The sequence below is a fragment of the Geotrypetes seraphini genome, chromosome 1 (genome assembly GCF_902459505.1).
Source record: "Geotrypetes seraphini chromosome 1, aGeoSer1.1, whole genome shotgun sequence".
Classification (NCBI taxonomy): Eukaryota; Metazoa; Chordata; class Amphibia; order Gymnophiona; family Dermophiidae; genus Geotrypetes; species Geotrypetes seraphini.
Genome location: NC_047084.1, coordinates 149,990,432 through 150,013,735, shown reverse-complemented (window position 1 = coordinate 150,013,735; position 23,304 = coordinate 149,990,432). Strand labels below are relative to the sequence as shown.

General features: G+C 42.4%; 1 protein-coding gene across 2 annotated transcripts in view; it reads right to left on the bottom strand.

Moving 5' to 3' along the window:
• The window catches only part of USP38 (ubiquitin specific peptidase 38), a 167,866-nt gene extending 145,001 nt beyond the window's left edge, over window positions 1-22,865 (bottom strand). Inside the window, exons 1-2 of one of the 2 annotated variants that reach the window (XM_033939927.1) lie at window positions 22,526-22,865; window positions 13,593-13,764 (exon numbers count right to left, since the gene is read on the bottom strand). The gene's annotated coding sequence lies outside the window, so the exon portion shown is untranslated. The remainder of the gene's footprint in view (window positions 1-13,592; window positions 13,765-22,525) is intronic. The other variant, XM_033939922.1, reaches the window with a different exon arrangement.
• Window positions 22,866-23,304: the final 439 nt, after the last annotated feature.

The following is a 23,304-nucleotide window of genomic DNA, read 5'->3' as shown; positions in this document are numbered from 1 at the left end:
GGATAAGCAAATAAATTGGAATTCCTGGTTATCCTCATTGGACTGTATAGCACAAAATGAGATCAAAGGTAATTTGGGGCAAATCCCCAAACCAGATGCAAGAAAATTTGAATAGTACTCATGCCTCCACTGGGAGCCAATGCAGAAGTCGGTAGTAAGGACTAATATAGTCATTTTTCTTCAACCCAAATATCAATCGGACAACCATATTCTGTACTATTCTCAATTTTCTCAAGATTTTCTTTGGGGCTCCCAAATAAGCAATATTACAGTAATCCAGTATGGATAAAACTAGTGCCTGCACTAATAGTCTAAAAGATAGAGGATCAAAGTATTTTTTGATGGTCTTTAATTTCCATAGTGCAAAAAACGCACTTCTTTACCACTAAATTCGTATGATCTACCATAGATAGTTGTGAATCTAGTATGACTCCCAATATTTTTTATAGATTTTGAGATTGGGTAGTCATATCCATTTAAACAAAGCTGGTCTGGTTATTTTGTCTTTTGGGCTAGCCAGAAAAATTTTTGCCTTTTCTGTATTGAGTTTCAAAGTAAAATTGATTGTCCATTGCTCTATCTCGGTCATGATATGAGAAATGTGTTTTAAAATATCATTAGTTAGATCATTTAAAGGAATTAAAATAGAAATATTGTCAGCATATATATAAAAGGTTAGATTTAAATTTTGCAATAGATGACCTAAAGATGAAACATAAATATTAAATAGCGTAGGAGCTCCGAGAGTGAGAGAGTATTTGCCATCACAAACCACTTGACTTGATCTTTTCGTAAAGAATCCCTGAAACCAATTCCACACTTTTCCTGAAAGTCCTATTGCATCTAAGCAGTTCCTGTATCAAGCGATGGATTGGTTTGGTATAGGATCTGGATTTATACAAATGATTCAAACCTTGTATAGTTCCCCCTCAGCTAGACTATATATTAATAATACATTTTCGGAGATAGACAAGGGTGTCCCTTGTCTCTTTTGCTTTTTGATATTGTTTTGGAACCCTTGTTATTGGCCATTCAGCAGGCAAAGGAGATACAGGGGATTCCTTATGCAGGTCGGGAATATAAGGTCTCTTCTTATGCAGAAGATATTTTGCTTCATTTGAAGAATCCTGAATCTACCATTCCATTGATAAATTTGGCAAATTTTCTGGATATAAAATAAACTGGAGCAAATCAGAGATTCTTCCATTAAATGTACACTGTGTAAAAGGATTATTTGATCCATTCCCAATCCTTTGGGAATGGTATAAAATGGTATAAAATACCTAGGTATCATGATTCAAAAAACTTTGGAAGACACAATGTCAGTAAATGAAAAATCTTTATTGCTGAAAGTCAAAGAAATGTGTGAGCATTGGAACCCATTATATCTCTCTTAGTGGGGGAAGAGTCCAAACTGTCAAGATGATGATTTTGCCTGTAGTTTGCTACCAAATAAGTATGTTGCCAGTTTATATTCAGGTGTCCTTTTATAAGAAATTGAATGGAATTCTCACTAAATAAGATGGATTTGCACGCACTGCCTTCTTGAGTTGCAAATCTATCTCATGCATATTTATTGTGGATATCCTGAAAACCTGACCTGCTTGTGGCTCTCGAGGACCGGAATTGCCTACCCCTGATCTAGGGGATAGGACTGTTTCAAAGAAAACCTCGAAAGCAGAAGGAAAACAATGAAGGTGACTGGTTGGTTGGAAAGTCTCACCATTCATTCTGGGAGCCAGGATTCTACCAAGCAAAAGACCTCTATTATACTCCAAAAAATAACATCAACAGAAAAACTGCAAAAAGATTCTAGTAGTTCCTATGGGCAAAAAGAAGAACTGATAGGTGAGCGACACATACAATAAGAACTGACTGTTTAATTGAGTCTTTATACCTTTATCTATTCTGGGGCTAATGTTCAAAATCCTTCATAAAGTTCAAGAAAAATTTACAGGAACATAGAAATACAGTCAATAATAGACCATAGGGAGGATTATATTGCATTATTTCATCTGGAAGCACTTCTCATTCCTGAACATGTCAATATATTCTTACATTATTAAACAAATACTGTACATACTCGAATATAAACCTAAATTATTTGTATCAAAAAAAATGGGGGTCTCAGTTTATATTTGAATCTTCACCCTCTCAGATCCCAACACAGACCTCTCCACAGGCCTACCATAAGCCCTTCTGGTCTAGTGGTGAGCCAGGGCAAGAGGCAATCCTCCTATGCTCCTGCCCTGTTCAGTCTCACTATTCAACATGGCTTACGCGAGAGGCTGCTATGTTTATTTACCACCTTTTCATGAAGAGATTCATCCAAAGCAGTTACACTATCTCTCCCAGTAAGTCCACAATCTAACTATGGTACCTGGGACAACGGAAGGAACAAGTGAGTTGCCCAGAGTCATAAGGAGCAGGCTGGGATTGAACGCACAACCTTAGGGTGCTGAGGCAGCAGTTTTAACCACTAGGCCACTCACTCCCACAGTAACCTTGCAAGACTGACATGAGTTTAGTTTATATTCGAATCTACCTTTTCTCTCCTTTTTTGGGAGGGAAAAAAGGTTACCTTAGTTTATATTGATAGGTTTATATTCGAGTATATAAAATAGGCCTGGATTCTACAAATGGCACATTAAACCCCCCCCCCTTTTTTTTTTACAAAACTGCACAAGAGATTTTAGTGATGGCGTGCTGTATGCTCTGCATAACTGTGAAGCTCATAGGAACTCTATGACCATCGGAGCAGCGCATTCAGCATGCCAACTGGTGCTAAAAACCTCTTGAGCAGTTTTGTAAAAGATGTATGGGGGGGGGGGGTAAGTTACGCAGTGGTAGGCACCATAACCCTGCCTAACCTAATTGACTTAACTGATTTTTAAGTGGCGCAGTAACTGGCCTTCGTTTAAAATCAATAATTTTCTCATTAAAAAAATGGAGGTGCCCCCAGCAAAGGTGCTGTTTACAGAGGTGCCTAAGGTTACAGTTGCATGACTGACGTGATCGGCGCTGCTTTTTTTCAGGCGGCTGCTGCAAATGGCACTGCTTCAAGAATCTGTCCCATAATATTGTAATCATTGTTTAGTGATAATTAACACGCATATCTTTTTAAAGTAACTGTTGATCAGGTATTCACTCATGGCCATCTCAGGTCATATACCGTACTTGGTTTCTACCAATAGAAAAAGTGCTGCTATATTAATTTAAAATTTCAAACATTTATTAAGCTTTAGATTAGTTAAGACATGCTCCATTGATCAATATTCCATTTTATATCTGAACACAGAGCTGGATGCACTAAAAATGGTAGTTAAGACTGTGTGGGGTTGCTGTGGGCTGATTTCAAAAGGGCAATCAATGTTCAAATGGTTTCCCATGCTAATGAGTTTCCCGAGGTCTGCCATAACGCCATCCAATCAATCATTCAGAAAGCAACTCTCACATATGCACAGAGCTGGAAGGGAAGCCCGAACAGCTGAGCAGCAGGGAAAATCCCAAAGCAGCCTCTTGCCTGCCACTCAGCTGTTTGGGACAGGAAGATTTTTTTTTATGGCACAGATGTTTTCTGTGTGTTATACACGTACAATACCTGCCCCCATTCAAAAAAAAAAATGTGCTGTTCCCCCCCCCCCCCAATGACAGCCACCCCCTCACCAAAGGCCCAAGAAAAAAAAAAATTTCAGCAGGAGAGATGTGCTACTGTATATTTTCATGGACTGTTCCCTAGTCTTTCTATGTAAACAATTGATTCACATTTATTTGTTCCACTCCATTGAGAATTTTATAGACCTCTATATCTCCCTTCAGCTGTCTCTTCTCCGAGATGAAGAGTCCTAACCTCTTTAGCCTTTCCTCCTATCCTATCCCATCACCTTAATCATTTAACTTGCCCTTTTCTGTATCTTTTCCAAGTCCCCCATATCATTTTTGAGATGCAGTGACTAGAACTGCACACAATACTCAAGATGAGGTCTCACTTTGAAGCAATAACAAAGGCATTTGGATATTCTTTGCTATACACACACACACATCTGTGCCCATAGAAAAAAAAAAAAAAGAAAAAATATGGCAGACCTGTCGGTTTTTTGGGGTCAGTATTAGCCGTCACTAAATTTTGTGCATGCCTTTGTGATGTTAGGCCATCAATCGGATGGCTTGTTTTAATATTAATGACCTAATTTTAGGAGGAGAGACTGGAAGCCCTGGATATGTGTACCCTAGAGGAAAGGAGACAGGGGAGATATGATTCAGACGTTCAAATACTTGAAGGGTATTAACGTAGAACAAAATCTTTTCCAGAGAAAGGAAAATGGTAAAACCAGAGGACATAATTTGAGGTTGAGGGGTGGTAGATTCAGGGGCAATGTTAGGAAATTCTACTTTACAGAGAGGGTAGTGGATGCCTGGAATGCGCTCCCGAGAGAGGTGGTGGAGAGTAAAACTGTGACTGAGTTCAAAGAAGCGTGGGATGAACACAGAAGATTTAGAATCAGAAAATAATATTAAATATTGAACTAGGCCAGTTACTGGGCAGACTTGCACGGTCTGTGTATGGCCGTTTGGTGGAGGATGGGCAGGGGAGGGCTTCAATGGCTGGAGGGTGTAGATGGGCTGGAGTAAGTCTTAACAGAGATTTCGGCAGTTGGAACCCAAGCACAGTACCGGGTAAAGCTTTGGATTTTTGCCCAGAAAAAGCTAAGAAGAAAAAATTAAAAAAAAAAAAAAAAAAATTTAAATTGAATCAGGTTGGCAGACTGGATGGACCATTCGGGTCTTTATCTGCCATCATCTACTATGTTACTATGTAAGTACTGTTGAGATCACTTGCATGGCAGAGTCGGCAAAATACAAAAATCCATGTGGCGAGACATTTGGAACAATGGGTCGGCAAATTAGGTCGTCGCTAAACCAGTGTCTTGGCCCTGAATGAATTACATCAAGTGCTTGAAGCTAATCCGTATATGCTGGGAGATGAGAAGCTGATATGCACGGACGGGGAGAGGGACCTTGGAGTGATAGTGTCTAAAGATCTAAAGGCAAAAAAACAGTGTGACAAGGCGGTGGCTGCTGCCAGAAGGATGCTGGGCTGTATAAAGAGAGGCATAGCCAGTAGAAGGAAGAAGGCGTTGATGCCCCTGTACAGGTCATTGGTGAGGCCCCACTTGGAGTATTGTGTTCAGTTTTGGAGACCGTATCTGGCGAAGGACGTAAGAAGACTTGAAGTGGTCCAGAGTAGGGCAACGAAAATGAAAGGAACCCAAGCACAGTACCGTGTAGAGCTTTTGGATTCTTGCCCAGAAATAGCTAACAAGAAAAAATTTTGAAAAAATTTAAATTGTATCAGGAAGGGCAGATTGGATGGACCATTCGGGTCTTTATCTGCCGTCATCTACTATGTTACTATGTTACCAATCGTTACATTTCATTTTTTTTTCCTTTTTATGGTATTTTGTATGTGTTTCAGTTTTGTTTAGCAGAGATGTAAAAAAAAAAAAATGTTGATTTTACTGTTACAGTACTATGTTGTGAGTTTGCTGAATAACACATTGAGTTCATTAAAACATGCATATTTAATCAAATGCAAGCAAACAAATAAAATAAATCCGATAATCCAGCAACTGAAAAAAAATCCATCCACACTAAATTCAGAAGTAAATTAAGCATGAAAGTTTGAACAACATTATTATCAAAATACTAGACACCAGCAAACCACTTATTGGACCCTTGCACTTGCTTTGTTCAATGGCACCAGTGTCACCGTCTCCCTCTTTCTGCCGCTTCTACGCTCCTAGTGCTGCCTCCTCCAGCCCACTTGAGTTGGCACACCTAGAAAAGAGCTAAACTGCAGCAAAAAAGAGGAATGGAAAGGCACCGGTGCTGTCCAGCCAGGTGAGGTCCAAATATTGGGGTCACCTCAAGCACTTTGCTGGAGTCTATCTATACCAGTGGTCTCAAACTCAAACCCTTTGCAGGGCCGCATTTTGGATTTGTAGGTATTTGGAGGGCCGCAGAAAAAATAGTTAATGTCTTATTAAAGAAATGACAATTTTGCATGAGGTAAAACTCCTTATAGTTTATAAATCTTCCCCCCCCCCTCCCCTGAAGGCCTGCATGTTCCCCACTTCTTTGCAGCGTCCTCCAGCTTCCCCCCTGGCCTTCCAGTCTTAGTTTCAGCTAATTAACGCAGCCTGCAGAGAGGATCGCCGGTGCTGTAATGTTCCTTGCAGGCTGCCATCAGCCTCTGCAACATGTTCCCTCTGCCGCAGTCCCGCCCCTCCTCTGACATCAGGGGCAGGATTGCGGTAGAGGGAACATGCTGCCGAGGACCACAGCAGCCTGGAAGGATCGCTGCAGCACCGGCAATCCTCTCTGCATGCCACGGTAATTATCTGAAGGTAAGACCAGGGGGAAAACAGAGGACACTGCAAAGAGCGAGTAGCGGGCTGCAAAATAGTACCTGGCGGGCCGCGAGTTTGAGACCACTGATCTATACCGTTCAGCGGCAGATATGCATGTCAACAAGCATCACTTCTAGCTAAGCTCATCATATATATATCTATATAAATAAAGAGAGAAAGAGAGACTAAGGCTCAACTCTTCCTTACCCCTTCCAAGTTTATGACTGGCATGGCTGCAGTAGCTTATCTATTACTAAGGGTTCCAGCCTGTCCTTCCTTATATTGTTCTGAGCATGCCCATGGGCTGCTGGTGCTAATGCTCAGCCTCTGGTCTCTAGGCAACAGCTCAGCAGCCTTAGCTTTGTTTTAGATTTGGTTGCCATGACAGCCCAGGCAGAAAAAAACATTTCTGCAGTATTCGGTCTATAGCAGCGTTTCTCAACCCTCTCCTGGAGGAACACCTTGCCAGTCAGGTTTTCAGGATCACCATAAATGAATATGCATGAGATAGATTTACATATAATGGATTTTGGCTATTTGCATATTTATTTCATGCATATTCAGTGTGGTCAATCTGAAAACCCAACTGGCTAGGTGTGTCTCTAGGAGAGGGCTGAAACCCTATTTTAAACTCATATGACTACACTGATAAGTTCTGCAATTAAAACATTGTAGTAATACAAACCGAATGCATAATGTTAGTTCATTAATAAAATGTTTAGTTTCATGGTTACTGAGCAATAGGCACTTCTTTAGCTTGTGGGAGTGGGTCATTGGTATGGGCAGACTCGATGGGCTATAGCCCTTTTCTGCCGTCAATTTCTATGTTTCTATGTGTGTAAAGATAAGTGGTAAAACACGGCAACCCTCTCTGTACACTGGAAGGGGGTGGAGCAAAGTCTCAAACTAGTTAATGTTGCACATACCATAGTAATGCACCTTACTCCTAATCCAGGGTATGCATTATATGATTGAGTTACAGCTAATGCTTGCCATAATACTTAAATTATGTCAAAGAGAGCCTTCTGGCATATATAATGTTTAATATCTATAGGCAACTTGTTTGAAAATTCCTTTCCATTAGGCCTCTGGCACCCATGGAAATGAATAGCGGTTCTTTCCTATTACATATTATGGAGTTCATTTTCACTTTCTTATTTGCGATTGTCAATTTGTAAACTGCTTTGACTTGTTCATTTAAAAAATGGTATATCAAATTAATAAACGATAAATGAAACTGCTTTTACTTGTTCATTTTAAAAAAATGGTATATCAAATTAATAAACGATAAATGAAATATTTCTGTTTCTTCTGCCAGGTTCTCTTCATTTGACTGCAGATTTTGGTAGTTTTAGATCTTTTCTCTCTCTGTACAAATCAGAGTAATAGCTTAGGACCGACACCTCTATGATCAATGCCATTTCTGGTGTTTTTTTCTTACTACTATGCTGATTTCCTTGCACTATTTTTTAAAAATTGATTAGAATGACATGTTCCACGCTATCATAATGTTTACAAAAGTTTCCAAAGGATGAAACATGCCACCTTATTGCTTCTGTCTGTATAGTAGTAAATCATCTCTCTAAGTAAGAGATATAGGGCTCCTTTTACAAAGGTGCGCTAAGCATTTAAGCACACGCTAACCATATGTGAAACGCTAACGTGTGCATATTAGTCTATAGATGCGTTTGCGGTTAGCGCACGTGTATTTTTTGCGTGCACTAAAACGCATAGCGCACCTTAGTAAAACAGGGGATAGTTTCTGTTCTAATCTCTTGTATAATTTTATTAATATTTTGTTAACCGAGTCGAGGCCTCCTGTTGGGATGAATTGATATAAAAAAAAAAAAAAAACAACCCAAAGCTTAGATTAGATTACAAATTTCTGCCATCAGAACTTCGAAAGTAGCTACAAGAAGAGTGAATCTATAAATGTACTAGTTTTGCATGAATAAACAGCCTCATGCTACATAATTAAAAATTAATCCTTATTTCATGATGAATAACTTTTGGATTGTAATGTATCTAGATTTTTCCTCAAAAAAGAATAAAAAAAAAAAAATACAATTTAAATTTAAAAAATGTGATTTAAATGCTAAAAAAAAATAAAAATCATTGATTTTTATTCACTCTGTCCATAATCCACTGTCCTGGGCTGTTATCAATTGCTCATCCTTAGGTTTCATTGTGTTCAGTTTTTGCTCCATATATTTATTTTAGTATTTATAAACCACTTATAGCCTAAGTGGTTTAAATTCAGATTCTCAAGCATTTTTCCCTATCTGTCCTGGTGGGCTCGCACTATCTATAGTACCCTCGAAGCTTGTGCATATGAGGACAGAGTTTGCAGGGATAGGGAAAGGACAGAGATTGATCCTGCGGGGATGGAGACAAATTTATCCTCGTGTCATTCTATATTCAGAATAATACAGCAATGTAGAATCCTTATGAATAAAAATTCTGTGTGTGAAGAGAATACTGGTAGGGCTAGAATGAACAGACAATGAAACATTAATAGAAATTAGGGAAGCTAGCAAGTTTAGCAGCAATAATGGGTGATTTCAATTACCTCAATATTGACTGGATAAATATCAATACTGAGGCTAAAAAGGCTCTTCAACCTGGAGAAGAGATGGCTAGGTGGAAATATGATGAGATCTATAAAATCCTGATTGGAATAGAATGGGTATGTGAATTGATTGTTTACACTTTCAACAAGTACAAGTTCCACGGGGACAGAAATTTCACTCATCCCCACCTGTCTCTAATGGAATGTAACCCAAATCTACCCTTACCCGCTAAGATCCATTCCATATCTACCCATCCCACAATTAATCTCCATCCCTACCCATACCCTCAAGAGAGTAAACACTATTTACTTACTCGCTCACAGCCATCGATTTCCTCCCATGGTTTTTTGGATGGTATTCACTATTCAACTAATAAGTGTTCCAAGCCTCAATCTAGTGTTGCAGCTGCCTCTCTGGGCATTCCAAACTAGAGAATGACACGGGGACCGTTTACTGTAGTAAACCTTGGTCACAGCAGTAAATCCGCAGAAATGGGGATATTTGAAACTGGTTTACCGCAGGAATGGGGACAAGACCTTTCACCGCCTAGCGGAAATGGGGACAAGACCTTTAACCGCCCTGCGGAAGCGGTGAAAAGTCTTGCTCCTGTGGTAAAAAAATTGCGCCCGTGTCAGACTCGGCATCTCCTCCCCAGTTCCTCTTGCGCCCATTTTACCTTCAGGAGCCAGCCATGCCACGATCAAGACAGAAGGAACCCAAACCAAAGCCTGAGACCAATGTGATTTGAAGAATAAAATTACCAGACAATAAAAGGTAGAAAAAAATAAATTTTATTTTATATTTTGTGATTAGAATATTTCAGATTTGAAATACGTATCTTGCTAGAGCTGGTATTAGACATAACGGGACTGCAAAGCCCACGCTGTGCTTCTTTAGCTTCCAGCTGGCTTAGGGCTCTCTCTCTGACCAGGGGGCAGTTGCCCTAGTTGCTCTCCCTTAATACTATTCCTGCCATGTGTGACTGAAGTATTCTGTTAGCTTGATTTTCCTATGTAGCATTCTGTAGTAATTTGGTTTGTTCAGTTTTCACAATAGTGGAGGGGATATTTGTGAAAGGGAGGGGAGACAGGGGTTTTGCTGATCCTTGCTCGGTATTATTTGTGTTTATAAAATGACAATTGTACAGAATATTGTCTCTTTTTATACTTTAATAAAATAATTTCAGTATAAAATCATAACTATTTGAGGCTTGCGCGGATGGGATCTGACAGTTTGCAGGGCAGGAACAGGGACTGAGATTGTGGGGATGGGACAGGGATGGGGACTGAGCTCGTGGGGACGGGGCAGGAATGGTGATAAATTTTTTTCCCCATGTCATTCTCTATTCCAAGCCTCATTTTGGCCTTCCAATCGTCTCTCTAAGTACTGTACATTCCAAGGCTTATTCTGACACATAAATTGCCTCACTCAGTGCATTCTAAACCACATTCCAGCAGCACGTGGGATCTCTCAGAGAGAGAAAGAGATAATGGTTACTGTGGATGGGCAGACTAGATGGGCCATTTGGCCTTTATCTGCCATCATGTTTCTATGTTTCTACCAGAGATTTTGACTAGAATCCTGTGGCAGCTCCATCCATCTCCACGGGAATCCTGCGGGTTCTACAGTATTTCTGTGATCCCCCATTTTCATGCAGCTCTCCAACAGACAGAGGTCACTCCAAGAAATTAAATGGTAATATACTTTTAAAAAAGAGAAAATATCTGGAACTCATTGTTAAAGGATGTGGTAACAGCATTTAGAATAACTAGGTTTAAAAAACAATTTGGACAAATTCCTGGAGAAAAAAAATCTATAAATTGCTATCAAGGTATTCATGTGGAAAACCAATACTTCTTTGAGATCAATAGTATGGAATCTTGCTACTTTTTTGGATGTTGCCAGTTACTTATGATCTGGGTAGCCTAGTGAGTAGTTCAATTCCCACTGTAGTTCCAGTTACTTAACTCTTCATTGCCCCAGGTAGAAAATTAATTAGTACCTTATATAATATGTAAACTACTTTGACTATAACCACAAAGGCAGTAAATCAAGTCCTAACCCCCCTTTCTCTGTTGGAAGCAGGATACTGGGCTAAATAGATCATCGGTCTGATCCAGTATGGTGAGTTCTTATGCTGCATAATCAATACATATTATTGCAATGAACAGCGTAAAGACTCTAGGTAATCAACTTATGGGTCTGTAATTTGTAGAAACATTAATTGGATCTCCCTTGGAAAAATAACTGTTATAGCTGTTATTAGCCACTGTGATGTCTCACTGCTGACCAACTAATTTTTGTAATCTGTCAGGTCTTGAAGAAGTGACTAACTGAGCCAAAAATTGGTCACTCTATCTGGGCTAGGGATTTTACAGTTTGGGGCTCTTTCAACTATTTTTCAGCTCTTTTGCTGTTATATCAGACCATTTTCAGAACTTTAATATTTGCCTTTTCCAGATTCTCCTGTATGCAAGATAAACATTCTGCTTCTCAACTTTACTCTATAGATCTTTGTACAAGCTATTCCAGAATATCCCTAGTTCAGCTTTAGCTGGTGGTATTTTCACTGTTCTTATGCTTTTTCCCAGGTCCCTGTAAAATTATTTTGGGTTATTTCTAAACAGTTTATTTTGATTTCTCTCTTTTCTGGTTTTTGCCCCCCCCCCTCCCCCCGTATCTTCACAGTAACTCTGTCTGCTTATCCTCTCATTCCATAATGACATTATTGGTTTAAAAATGTGCTAAGGCTCTTTTGGTTTGATTTTAAAGATCAAGGTAACCCTGTGACGTTGGCAGCCACAAAGGACATTGCCTATTAATGTTGGCGCTACAGAGTCTGCAATCTGTTTGGACATTCCAATTCCAGAGCTTAACCCTTTATTTGGCACTAGTGTTTAAGCCCGTTACATTAACGGGTGTTAGAATATATGTCTGTCTATCTTTCTTTCTTTCTGTCTCTCTCCCTCCCGCTGTCTTTCTTCATGTCTGTCTCTCTCCCTGGCCCCCTTTGTATCTGTCTTTCTGTCTCTCTCCCTGCCCCTGTGTCTTTCTTCCTTTCTTTCTCCCTCCCTTCCTCTGTCTGTCTGTCTTTCTTTCTATCTGTCTCTCTCCCTGCCCCCTATGCAGCAGCTGCATTTCTCTCTCCCCCCCCACTTCCTTGTGCAGCAGCCGCAGCAGCATTCCCTCCCCCTCCATTTCCCTGTGCAGCAGCATTTCCCTTCCCCCATCCCACTTCCCTGTGCATTAGCAGTATTTCCCTCCCCCTCCACTTCTCTGTGCAGCAGCAACGGTATTTCCCTCCCCCTCCATGTTCCTGTGCAGCAGCAGCAGCAGCATTTCTCCCTACCCCCTTCTCTTCCCGCGGACTGGCCTGCTCCCTTAGTCCCTTGCCGCCCCTCCTTCCATTCCCTTCCCGCGGTCTGGCGGGCTTCCTTAGTTCCTTGCTGGAGTTTATTTTAAGGTTAAAGGTGCCGCGGCAGCTCCTCTCACGATCCCCACCTGCTTCGGAAGCCTTCTCCGACGCAGGTGCGGCTCATGAGAGGAGCCACCACTGCGGCTTTTAACTTAAAAATAAACTTTGGCTGGTAGGGCCGTATTTCCTGGATGGAGAACTGCCGCTCCGATGGCTTGAGGAGGTGGAGAGCAGGGAGGCCAACGCTTTTCAATTTCTCTGTCGGCCACTGGCACAGATAAGCGCACATGTGCACTCTTGCCGGCCACAGACCTACGGATCACGCAGGTAGAAGTGCGCATATGCGCTTAGCGTTTTATTATAGTAGATTGTTGCTCAGAGCATCTCCAAATGCCTGGTACTTGGTACTGTTGCTCTCATTCAACATCAAGTTACATAAAGCAGCCATTTCACCATCTGCCAGTTAAAGTTCTAAAAGCAAAAGTGTGTAACATATACTAAAAATGTAATAGGTGTTGAAATAAAGGTTATGTGATAGTTATTGAACTCACATGTTGCAGTAGTGTTTACAAGGGTGTATCATGTATCAATTGCAAAATCACGAAAAGAATTATATTTATATCAATTGCAAAATCATGAAAAGAATTATATTTATTTAGAAAATACCTATCAGATTTCTGAAAAATAGTACATATCCTCTGTATTACATACTGTGTATATCAGATGTGAACTTTTCTCTAAGTGGAATATTTATAGCACATGCACCCATAATATATTGTCTTCAAAATAGACAGCAATTATAATCCCCATGACAGGAAGCTTTCATTAAGATGTTAAAAACACAAAAACCCAATCTACTTCATAGTAGTAACAGTGTTAAAGACATACTTAAGATAGTTTAGGAGGTGGCATTCATCATTGGATGCCGAGTCATTGCAAGTTTCCTCCTGCAGCACGACCAGTTACCCTGAGTAATAATGCTACCACTACCTTTTCTGTCTATTTTAGTACTGTCAAACTGGGATGGAAGGGGAAGAAGATAATTTATATCAACCTTATATCAAATCCACTTGCCTCCTGTAAAATACAGGGACCCAACACAGACTCCCCTCTCCTGTAAAATACAGGGACCCAACACAGACTCCCCTCTCAATGACAGCGCCAGAGAGAGAAAAGAAGGAAAGATTACATTCTCACCTCGGTAATCTTCTTTCTAGTAGACAGATACATTATTCCTGAACCTTTGGGTAGTCAATCTATTCCCATAAGAAATTTTGTAGAAAGCCTCATTAGCAATCTTTAGCTCTGCCTTCCATCTCTCTGGGCTAGCCTTCAACTCCCCAGTTCATACCAAAACAGATTGTCAGCCCTAGAGAAGAAACAAAATAGGGACGGGTATGGGGACATTTCCCGACAAACATATCTGCTCTGCTCATATCATTAACAGATGAAACAAAACTTAACCAATCACAATACATATAAGATGCAACCTGCACTAAGAATGTGGGAGATTCATCAGACCCCCCCCTCCCCAAAATTCATTAAAGCGACAGTCGTGTCCTCTATTCTTGTCAATGCTGGATAAAGGAAATAAACAAGATGTCTGGATTCCCTGGAACGTTCAAGGCCGTAAGCAGGAGGGGCGGGACCGACGCAGAGAAGGCAGCTTGAAGACCCGATGGCAGCTTGCAAAGATCGCTAACACTAGCGATCTTATGCAGGCTGATGAACTGAGGTAAATTGATGCCAGGAAGCCAGGGGGGAAGCCGGACAGAAGCACTGATGCTCCCACTCGCCCTCTAAAGCAGGAGCGGCAGCAACTGGCCAGCAAGAGACAGCGCTGCTGATCCTGCTTTAGGGGGCGAGGGTCAGTGCCGAATTGGGAGGACGATTTTTTTTGTTTTTGAATCGATTTGAACCAATTCACCTGAAATGAATCGATGTGAATCGGGCAGAACTAGTCTCGGATGACATGGAAGCCTGAAATCTTGGTCCATTTGCACAGACCAGATCTACATACTACGTTTGCCTCAACTAGTCTGGTGCTACTAGAATCCCTTGGTGCATCAGAAGTCTGCCTATCATGGACCATGAAGGGAAGATGTAAAGAAGTCCTGCTTTTGGCCAAGGTTATACCAGGGCGTTCAGTCCTTCATTTCCTGGTTCATATCTTCAACTGAAGAACCAAGCCACCTTCTTGGTGGCTGCTGCTAGCATCAGACTGAAAGTCAGGTGTCCCCACCGACTCACAATGTAGGTGAAGGCTTTTTGAGACAGTGACCACTCCCCGGAGTCCAGGGTCTACTGGCTGAGGAAATTTGCTTGCACAATGTCTACTCCTGCTACTTGTGCTGCCGAGAATGGCAACAGATGGCTTTCACCCATTAAAACAGCATCTGGGCTTCCAAGTGTAGAGGAGCACTCTTGGTGCCCCCCTGGTGATTGACATAGGCTACTGCCATTGTGTTGACTGAGAAAAACCATACCGTTTTAATCTGCAGAACGCTCCCGAATGCCTGAAGCACCAGGTGGATGGCTTGAAGTTCCAAGCGGTTGATTGTCCAGCATCTCTGAACCAGATGTCCTTCACAATGTGCACCCCAGTCATATAGGCTGGCATCTGTGGTCAGGATCACCCATTCGGAGATGTGAAGGGGAACTCCGCTGGCTAGAGACCAAGGGTCCAACCACCAGGCTAAACTGTCGCTGTGCTTCCGATGAACAAGGCAGCTGTTGCTGCAGCATATCCCTCTGTGGGCACCATCAGGAGAGGAGCACCAGGAACCATATCCACGGCCGCTATCATTAAACCCAGCACCTGCAAGTACTGCCAGGCCGTTAGAGCTTTCCCCTGCAGGTTTCCGGAAGGAAAATCTTGTTTTTCCTTGTGTCAAACTAGACTCCCAGATATTCCAAGATCTGCATCAGTTCCAGGTGGCTTTTCCAAAAGTTGACCACTTAGCGCAGCCTCTGCAGTAGCTGAATCACTCTTTGCACAGCCATTCTGCCTTCGGATTCTGACTGGGCTCTTATCAGCTAACTGTCCAGATACAGATGCACTTGTATACCCATTCTGAGCAGGTGTGCTGCAACTACAACCATCACCTTGGTGAAGATGAATGGTGCTGTGGCCAGCCCAAAGGGTAAGGTCGCGAACTAGAAGTGTTGCTCCAGCAAATGGAATTGCAAGAACTTCCTGTGCTCTGGAAAAATGGGAATGTGCAGATAAGCCTTCATCAAATCCAGCAAGGTGAGAGATTCTCCATATGTCACTGAGGTAATTACTGGCCTCACCATCTCCATCCAAGAACGGGGCGTCTTGAGGGCTGCATTGACCACCTTGAGGTCTAGCATTGGCCTCTAGTCTTCTGAGATTCTTTTGGGCACTATGAAGTATATCGAGTATATGCCGGAGCCCGAGTTTTCTTCTGGTATGGGCTCTATGGTTTCCCAATCTAGCAGCCTTTATACCATTGCTTGGACTCTGGCCGCTTTTTATGGCTTCCCAGTCAGAGAGTCGAGAAAGAAGTCTGGGAGGGTTGAAAGAACTCGAGCTTGTACCAACTCCTGTAAAACTTCCAGCACCCACCAATCTGTAGTGATCTCCACCCATGCCAAGTTCCAAGTTATTCTATATTTGATATACCAGCCATCAACAAGTATCTAGTCGGTTTACAATGTTAAAATTACAATGTTATTTACAATATTAAAATAAAGATACAATTCTGAAAGAAAAAGGGGTCATTTACTAAGAGCTCCTTTTACGAAGGTGCGCTAACGGTTTTAGCGCACGCAGGGTATTACCGCACGCTACGCGGCTAGAAATAAAGCCATCTCAATGCTGGCGTTAGCTTCTAGCACGCGGGGCAATGTAGCGTGCACTATTCCATACGTTAATGCCCTAACGCAGCTTAGTAAAAGGAGCCCTAAGTATTGCATAATTGACTGATAAGACTTAGACAGATTTGATACATGAGGTACTGGGGTTTGGGCTGGATAGAAAAAATACATCAAAGTTAAAAAAAAAAAAAAATTTAAAAGGAAGGTGAGAAGGGAAAGAAACAGAGGGGAGGAATCGCTTCTTAAAAGCGGTTCTCTTTCATCATTGATCTTGTGTGAAGTGGCCAATAGCCAGACATCCACGCATCGGCGGAAGGCTGACTGCTTGGCATCATAATGGGAGCAGCTGTGGGGCAGAATCTTGAACACTGTGGGGGGGGGCCTGGCCCTTCCAAGTCTATGCCTCAAGCTTTGAAATGATCTCTGGCCTGAAGGTCCTCCTGGTCTTGAGGACTGAAAAGTACTGTGCCCCAAGTCCCTAGGGGTTTGGGGGGGGAGGGGGCTCAGAGGGCTAAAAAAGCATTATACAGTTATGTGGGTGCTAACATCTGCTTAGCTAACCAGTCATATTTAAGACAACTTTTGGCTGTCTTAAATTTGCCCTTTTAGCTATTCGGGTGCTGACACTGAATATTGCTGGCACCTATATACTGCCGGCTCCTCACCGGTACCACTACCTGTGCTGCCCCTATACATGGGTGGACTGAGTCAATATTTAGCAGTATTTCCTGGTTAAATGCTGCTGAATATGGGCAGCTCCAAGCCATTTTAAGCAGGCAGGAGCCAGGTGTCATTTGGTTTTCCCATTTTATTTTAGTTCGTGAAATATAGCTAGGCTTCCAAGATAATATTTTTAAACAACCTCTATGCCTGATTTTAAAACTTTTAACCTTTGCAGTTAGCTTTTTTATTTAATTTTTTTTAACCATTTTCCCCATTTCCCCCCCCCCCCCTTTTTACTAAACCACGTTAGCGGTTATTAGCGCAGGGAGCCACGCTGCTCAAGACACTTATAGAGTTCCTATGAGCATCAGGAGCAGTGTAGGGCATAGGGTCAATTTTCTTAAGTGTTTTCACTCCAGTTATTAACAGAGATCTGGTCATGTTATGATCACTATTGTCACGTGGCTCTCACACTGCTACCTCTTGTACCAAGTCCTGTATTCTACAAAGTGGTAGTCATTTATCTCATCTAAGAACTTTATCTCCCAAGCATTTCCTGATTTTACATTTATCCAGTCAAATCTGGGAACTAAAGTCACTCATTATTATAGTGTTGCCAAATTTTTTAGTTTCCCTAATTTCTATTAACATTTCATCATCTGAATTTTTTTTACACAAGTACATACTTCCACACTACTTTACTTTCCCCCTTTCCTATTGTATTTTCCTTTTATGTATTCTTTCTAAGAAATTGTAGTTCTTCCCTTTTTTCCTCAATGTTCTCTGGCCATAAGTATGTATGATTAGTTGGTGTATGTCTAATTATTTAAAATGTTTGTCTCCCAGCTATTTTAAATTATTATGTACAATGCTTTGTACCTTTGGATAAGCGTTTAATCAAAATTTAAATAAACTATGACAGTAGTATACCCCCACTATTATTTTGTTCTTCTTCATACATGGAATTTCTATCCATAAGGATTTCAAACTGTAATCTGTTTCCTGCCAGTATTTTTACTCTGTTTGACTCAATTCCCTCTCTGTGGTAATGGGTTTATTGTGCTTCATATCCTGCCAAACAAAGTGGTATCCAAACAAACAAAAAGATAAAAATAAAGGGGAATATCAATTATAAGCAGGAAAGAAAAGAATAGAATAGAGAAATATCATCCCAAGGATCGGTGCTGGGGCTGATTCTCTTTAATATGTTTGTCAGCGACACTGCTGAAGAGTTAGAAGGTAAGGTTTGCCTTTTTGAAGATGATACCAAGATCTGTAACAAAGTGGACAAACCCAGTGGGAGTGGAAGCATGAAAAAGGATCTGCAAAAGTTAGAGGAATGGTCTAACATCTGGTAACTAAAATTCACTGCAAAGAAGTGCAGAGTGATGCATTTGGGGGAGTAGAAATCCAAGAGAGCTGTATGTGCTGGGAGGAGAGAGGCTGATATGTATAGATGGAGAGAGGGACCTTGGGGTGATAATGTCTGAAGATATGAAGGCAATGAAACAATGTGATAAGGCAGTGATTATAGCCAGAAGGACGCTAGACTTTATAGAAAGAAGAGTAACCAGCAGAAGGGATGTGATGATGCTCTTGTACATGTCATTGGTGAGGCCACACTGCTGCCTTCTGTTGGCATTGTGCAATAGCACATTTAGGGATTGATTTATTCAGTTTTCCTTTTCCATAGGCACAGAATAGAAAGCAGGCTTGTATATTAGGCCTTGAAGGAGCTGTGATACACTTATTTCTTTTTTGTTGGGTGAGGCAGAAGGGACTATTGTGACAAATGTCTCAGCAGCTGGCTCCTTAATTCAAAGAAAATTTGTCAAAGCCTGATTTAAGCAATTACTAGAAATTCGTCTTTTGTTTCTCTCAACCAGATGGTAAGCTCCAAGATCAGGGACTGCTTATTTTATAATCTGTACAATGTTACATACACCCAGTATTACTACAGAAATATTTAGCAGTGGTATATTAAGGACTGGCTGTCACAACCAACAGGCATGTTTGTATGCCAAATCACGGACCATGTAGGGTCCTCTTCATGCAATTGGGACCTTATATACTTCACCACCTGCCAGCTTTGTTTCATTTACCATACTGTGTGCCAGCTGATTCAGAACACTGGACTTTTGACCAACTGCTATTTCACTTAACAAAGTGGTATTATTCACATTATAGATTTGCCGTGATTCGTGCTCTGCCTCTCCTCCTTGCATCTCCTGGGACAACATCACTCTGGTACCCTAAGACCAAGTGTCCAGCTTGGCCATTACACTGGACACTGGTCTGACTCTTTCAACACAAATCTCCAAGGTAGTATCCTCCTCCTTCTACTACTACTTACAGCAATTAAAGCCCATCCGCCATTAATTCACTGATTCTGACTTCACCCAATTGTTATATGCCTTTCTTCTATCTTGCCTGGACTATTGCAATGGTCTTTACACCGATCTATCGGCCAAAGAGCAGAACCGTCTACAAAGAGTCCAAAATGCTGCAGTGCGACTCCTAAAAAACCTTGGCCCTATCGACCATATCTCCCCAGCACTGATCCAGGTCCATGGGCTCCCAATACAACAACGTAATATCTTCAAACAACTAGTATTAATGTTTAAACGCTTCCACGACATGACACCTGACTATGTAGCAAAGAAACTCCCAATATACTACCTTTCAGCGGTCCCTCTGTTCGCAACAGGAACTCAGATTTCCAACCCTCCAGCTAACAGCCTCCACCAGGAGACAGCCTGAAAGCGATCATACCTAAATTATGGAATCAACTCCCTCCTGCCATTAGGGCAATTGATAACCTACTGACCTTCTGGAAAGCAGTAAAGACGCTTCTTTTCATGGACCAGATCAATTCTGGTCTCAAACTCTGACAGATCTCGCTTCAACATACCTTATCTCAGAACATCTGTGCCTGCTAACCAATTCTTCTACCGTTCACTGCAGATATGTTAATACCCACTTGTGACTCTATGATTAATTTTCTTAGATTCTGCAAAGCATTCTGCAAAGTTATTGATTCTATAGCTTTGTGTTTTGATCCTGTAGCATGTTATTGTTTCTGTAATGTACTTATCTCTGTTCCTGAAAACTTTGGGCTCCTTTTATCAAGCTGCGGTAGGGGTTTAACGCGTGGAATACCGCGCGTTAAACCGCCTGCCGCGCTAGTCGCTAACACCTCCATTGATGAGGCGTTAGTTTTTTGGCTTGTCGCAGGGGTTAGTGCGTGATGAAATGTCCGACGCGCTAACCCCCGTAGTGCACCTTGATAAAAGGAGCCCTTTGTGTATGTGTCCGTGTAACCCGTTCTGGGCTCCTGGGGAGGTCAGGCTATAAAAATGAATAAATAAATAAATCAGCTTGGGACTATTTGACACAATTGCTAATTGTTTCCATTTTATTGTTTTAAATGTTTTATTTTATTTCATGTTACAAATAAACCTGTGTTTATCCAGTTCATCAGCTCCACTTTTGCCGGTTCCTTGGTTTACTGGTATTTTGTTTTTATATTAAGGACTAAGCACTGAACTAGGGGGATAGATATAAAGGATTCTTCCCCCCCCTCATTTCTCCCCCTTTTACAAAGCCGCATTAGACTTTTTTTTTTTTTTTTAAATCGCTGCCCGCAGCGGTATTGGCTCAGATGCTCATAGGAATTCTGTGAGTGTTGGAGCTAATACTGCTGTAGTCAAAAATGAAAAAGCCTAACGCGGATTTGTAAAAAGGGGGAGGGAGAGGGTTGTTAACGCCAGAAAAAATGCTTAGTAAATCTAATCCTACACAGCCTTTGCTATCATTTTCTAATTATTTTTCCTATACATATAATCTGAAAGTACAGAGACTAGCTAGCAAGTTAAGGTTTTGCATTACTTTAATTTGTTAAAAAAAAAAAAAAAGGTGTTTGTGAGAAAAAGCCAACACTTTTTCTTACTGGTTATCGCAATTTCCAATACGTTCAGGGCTTTTTTTGAGGGCGTGCTCATGGGATACTAAGCATTGGCACCTTTTCCATTAATTGATAAAAATGGCCCATGGACCCCAACAGAGCCAGCTTAATCCTTGGACCAGAGTACCGGCTCTAAAGCGTGCCAAAAGCCCAATGCCATGACAGCACCAGACTATAAGTTAAGTTATAAGATGGTTTGAACTCTTCCCTCCTCTGGCACTGCTGCCTAGTTCCGACAGGATGTGTATTCAAAAGCCAGCTGCCACTGGGGCAGAGGGCTAATGTCAGAGGAGGAAGATCCTTCCTCCTTTCTTCTACTGCTGCTCGATACTGACCTTGGCCCTGCCTCATGGCAAGTGGCCTATGACCCTGCATCCTGTTGAGACTGGGAAGTAGTGTTAGAAGGAGAAAGAGAGAACTGGCCAGCGGTAGGGTTACCAGATGTCCAGATTTACTCATGCATGTCCTCTTTTTAGAGGACTGTCCAGGCGTCCGGACAGGCTTTCAAAACCTAACACTTTGGGTTTTGAAAACCATTGAACCCTCAGCCCAAAGAGCTGAGGTTTGTTTGGGACCGGGGTTGATCAGGGCAGGCTGTGGCCATGGATTCTATTTTTTTAGACAAGAAAATATGGTAACCTTAGCCTGGGGGGGGGGGCAGGGCATGGGAGCACCCCCCAAAAAAAGTGGGCCTGGAGCACCATAATCTTTTGAGCAGGCCCTGGTCCCCCAAGTATTAATATAAGGGCTCAGGTTCTTAACACTCAGTGCTACAAGGATTCTGTGGCTGGTTGCAGAGGGCATGGCTGCTGGGGAGTGGGTCCCTCAGTGACCACTCAACTCCTGAAGAGTGAAATTTTTTGCTAGAAAAAAAAAAAAACACCCCCCACACTTTTATAGTAAACCATAAATCAGAACGCATGAAGCTTTTCCGATTCTCCTAAAATGAAAGGGAGAGTCAGGTATAGGAGGGGGGGGGGGAGCCCTTAAGGGACAGTGTTTATGAATTTGCTTGGGACTGCGTTTTAGGAGGTACAGTATACTACGATACTACTCAGCCTGCATGGCACCGATTACCCATTTTCTCCTTGGATAATGGAGGCGAGTGACTACTGTGCATGTTCTGGCATGAGCAGCGTGTCATCTACGGAAAGGGGGGGGGGATATTGGAAGGGGAGCACAGTGGCCTAAAAGATAGAGCAGCGGATTATTTACTGCTATAGGTTAAAAGTAACTCCTGGAACAGCTGGGGGAGGGGGGGAACAATTAGGACCTCAAAACAGGTTGATCAATTTGATTGATCTTAGTAATCCAGGAGCGATCGGAAAAGCCGAGCAGGTGGGCGAAGCCTCTAGGAGCAGGCCAGAATGGAGGTGAAGATGACAAGAGGAAAAACCAGCCGGCAACCTCCCAACCCCAGCGGCTGCCATTTCCCTCCTGCTCCCTCGCCCGAACCCTTCCCCCTCCCCCCCCCGTCCCTCTGGTGTCTCTTCCTCGTCCGTTTACCTATCTCAGCCCCGAATCTGCCGCAGCTTTTCCTCCTCTTCCCCCCCCCACCCCGCTTTCCTTCCTCCGCTTCTCTCCCTCCTCCTCTTCTCCAGCCGCCTCTCTTCTTCCCACCCCGCGGCTCCCGCTCCCTCCGCGCAAAAAGTGAAGTACTTACCAAAGCCGGGGCAGGAAGGTGGAGAGCCGCCGTACGTCGTCAGGGCCAGCGTTGAGCCTCCTGGTCAGTGTCATGTGAACGGTGTTGGCTTAGGAGCGCTTCGCTGCTGATGGGAGAAAGGTGGACTGCGCCTCGGCTAGTTTGTCTCCCTACGCTTCCCGTCCCTGCGTTCGCAATTACTGCTGGGTAGGCGAGAACTACCCCCCGCCCCCCCGCAGTCGGCCTCCATCTTGTTCCCTGGCAACCAAAGGCTTCCCTGGTTACTTATTATTTCCAATGAGAGAAAAATAGGTGAAGGCGAGGCCTTCTTTCGTTCTACATTTTGTAAAGGTAAGATTGGTTTCTAGTTACTGGGTTTGATTTTTTTTTATTTTTTTTATAAAGTTTAGCATGTTTCAGTCTTGTCTTTTAGAGCAGTGTTTTTCAACCTTTTTACATCTATGGACCGGCAGAAATAAAAGAATTATTCTGTGGACCGGCATCGGTTCGTGGACGGCGGTTGAAGAACACAGGGCTAAGTCGTGGGCCAGACCCCGCCCATCTCTATCCAATCTCCACCCCAGACCCCGCCCCCATCATAGTACTAATTGCACCTTGCATGTCCTGTGCCTCATCTGGAAGCCTTCCCTCTGACGTTGCAACGTCAGAGAGAAGGCTTCCGGTTCAGGCGCAGGACGCCCATAGGAGCCACTGCCCGTGGCTTTGTGCACTGAATCAGTTAGGAAGATGCAGCTGGCTCGAAGATAACGCCGCATCGATCGCACCGTGGACCGGTGGTT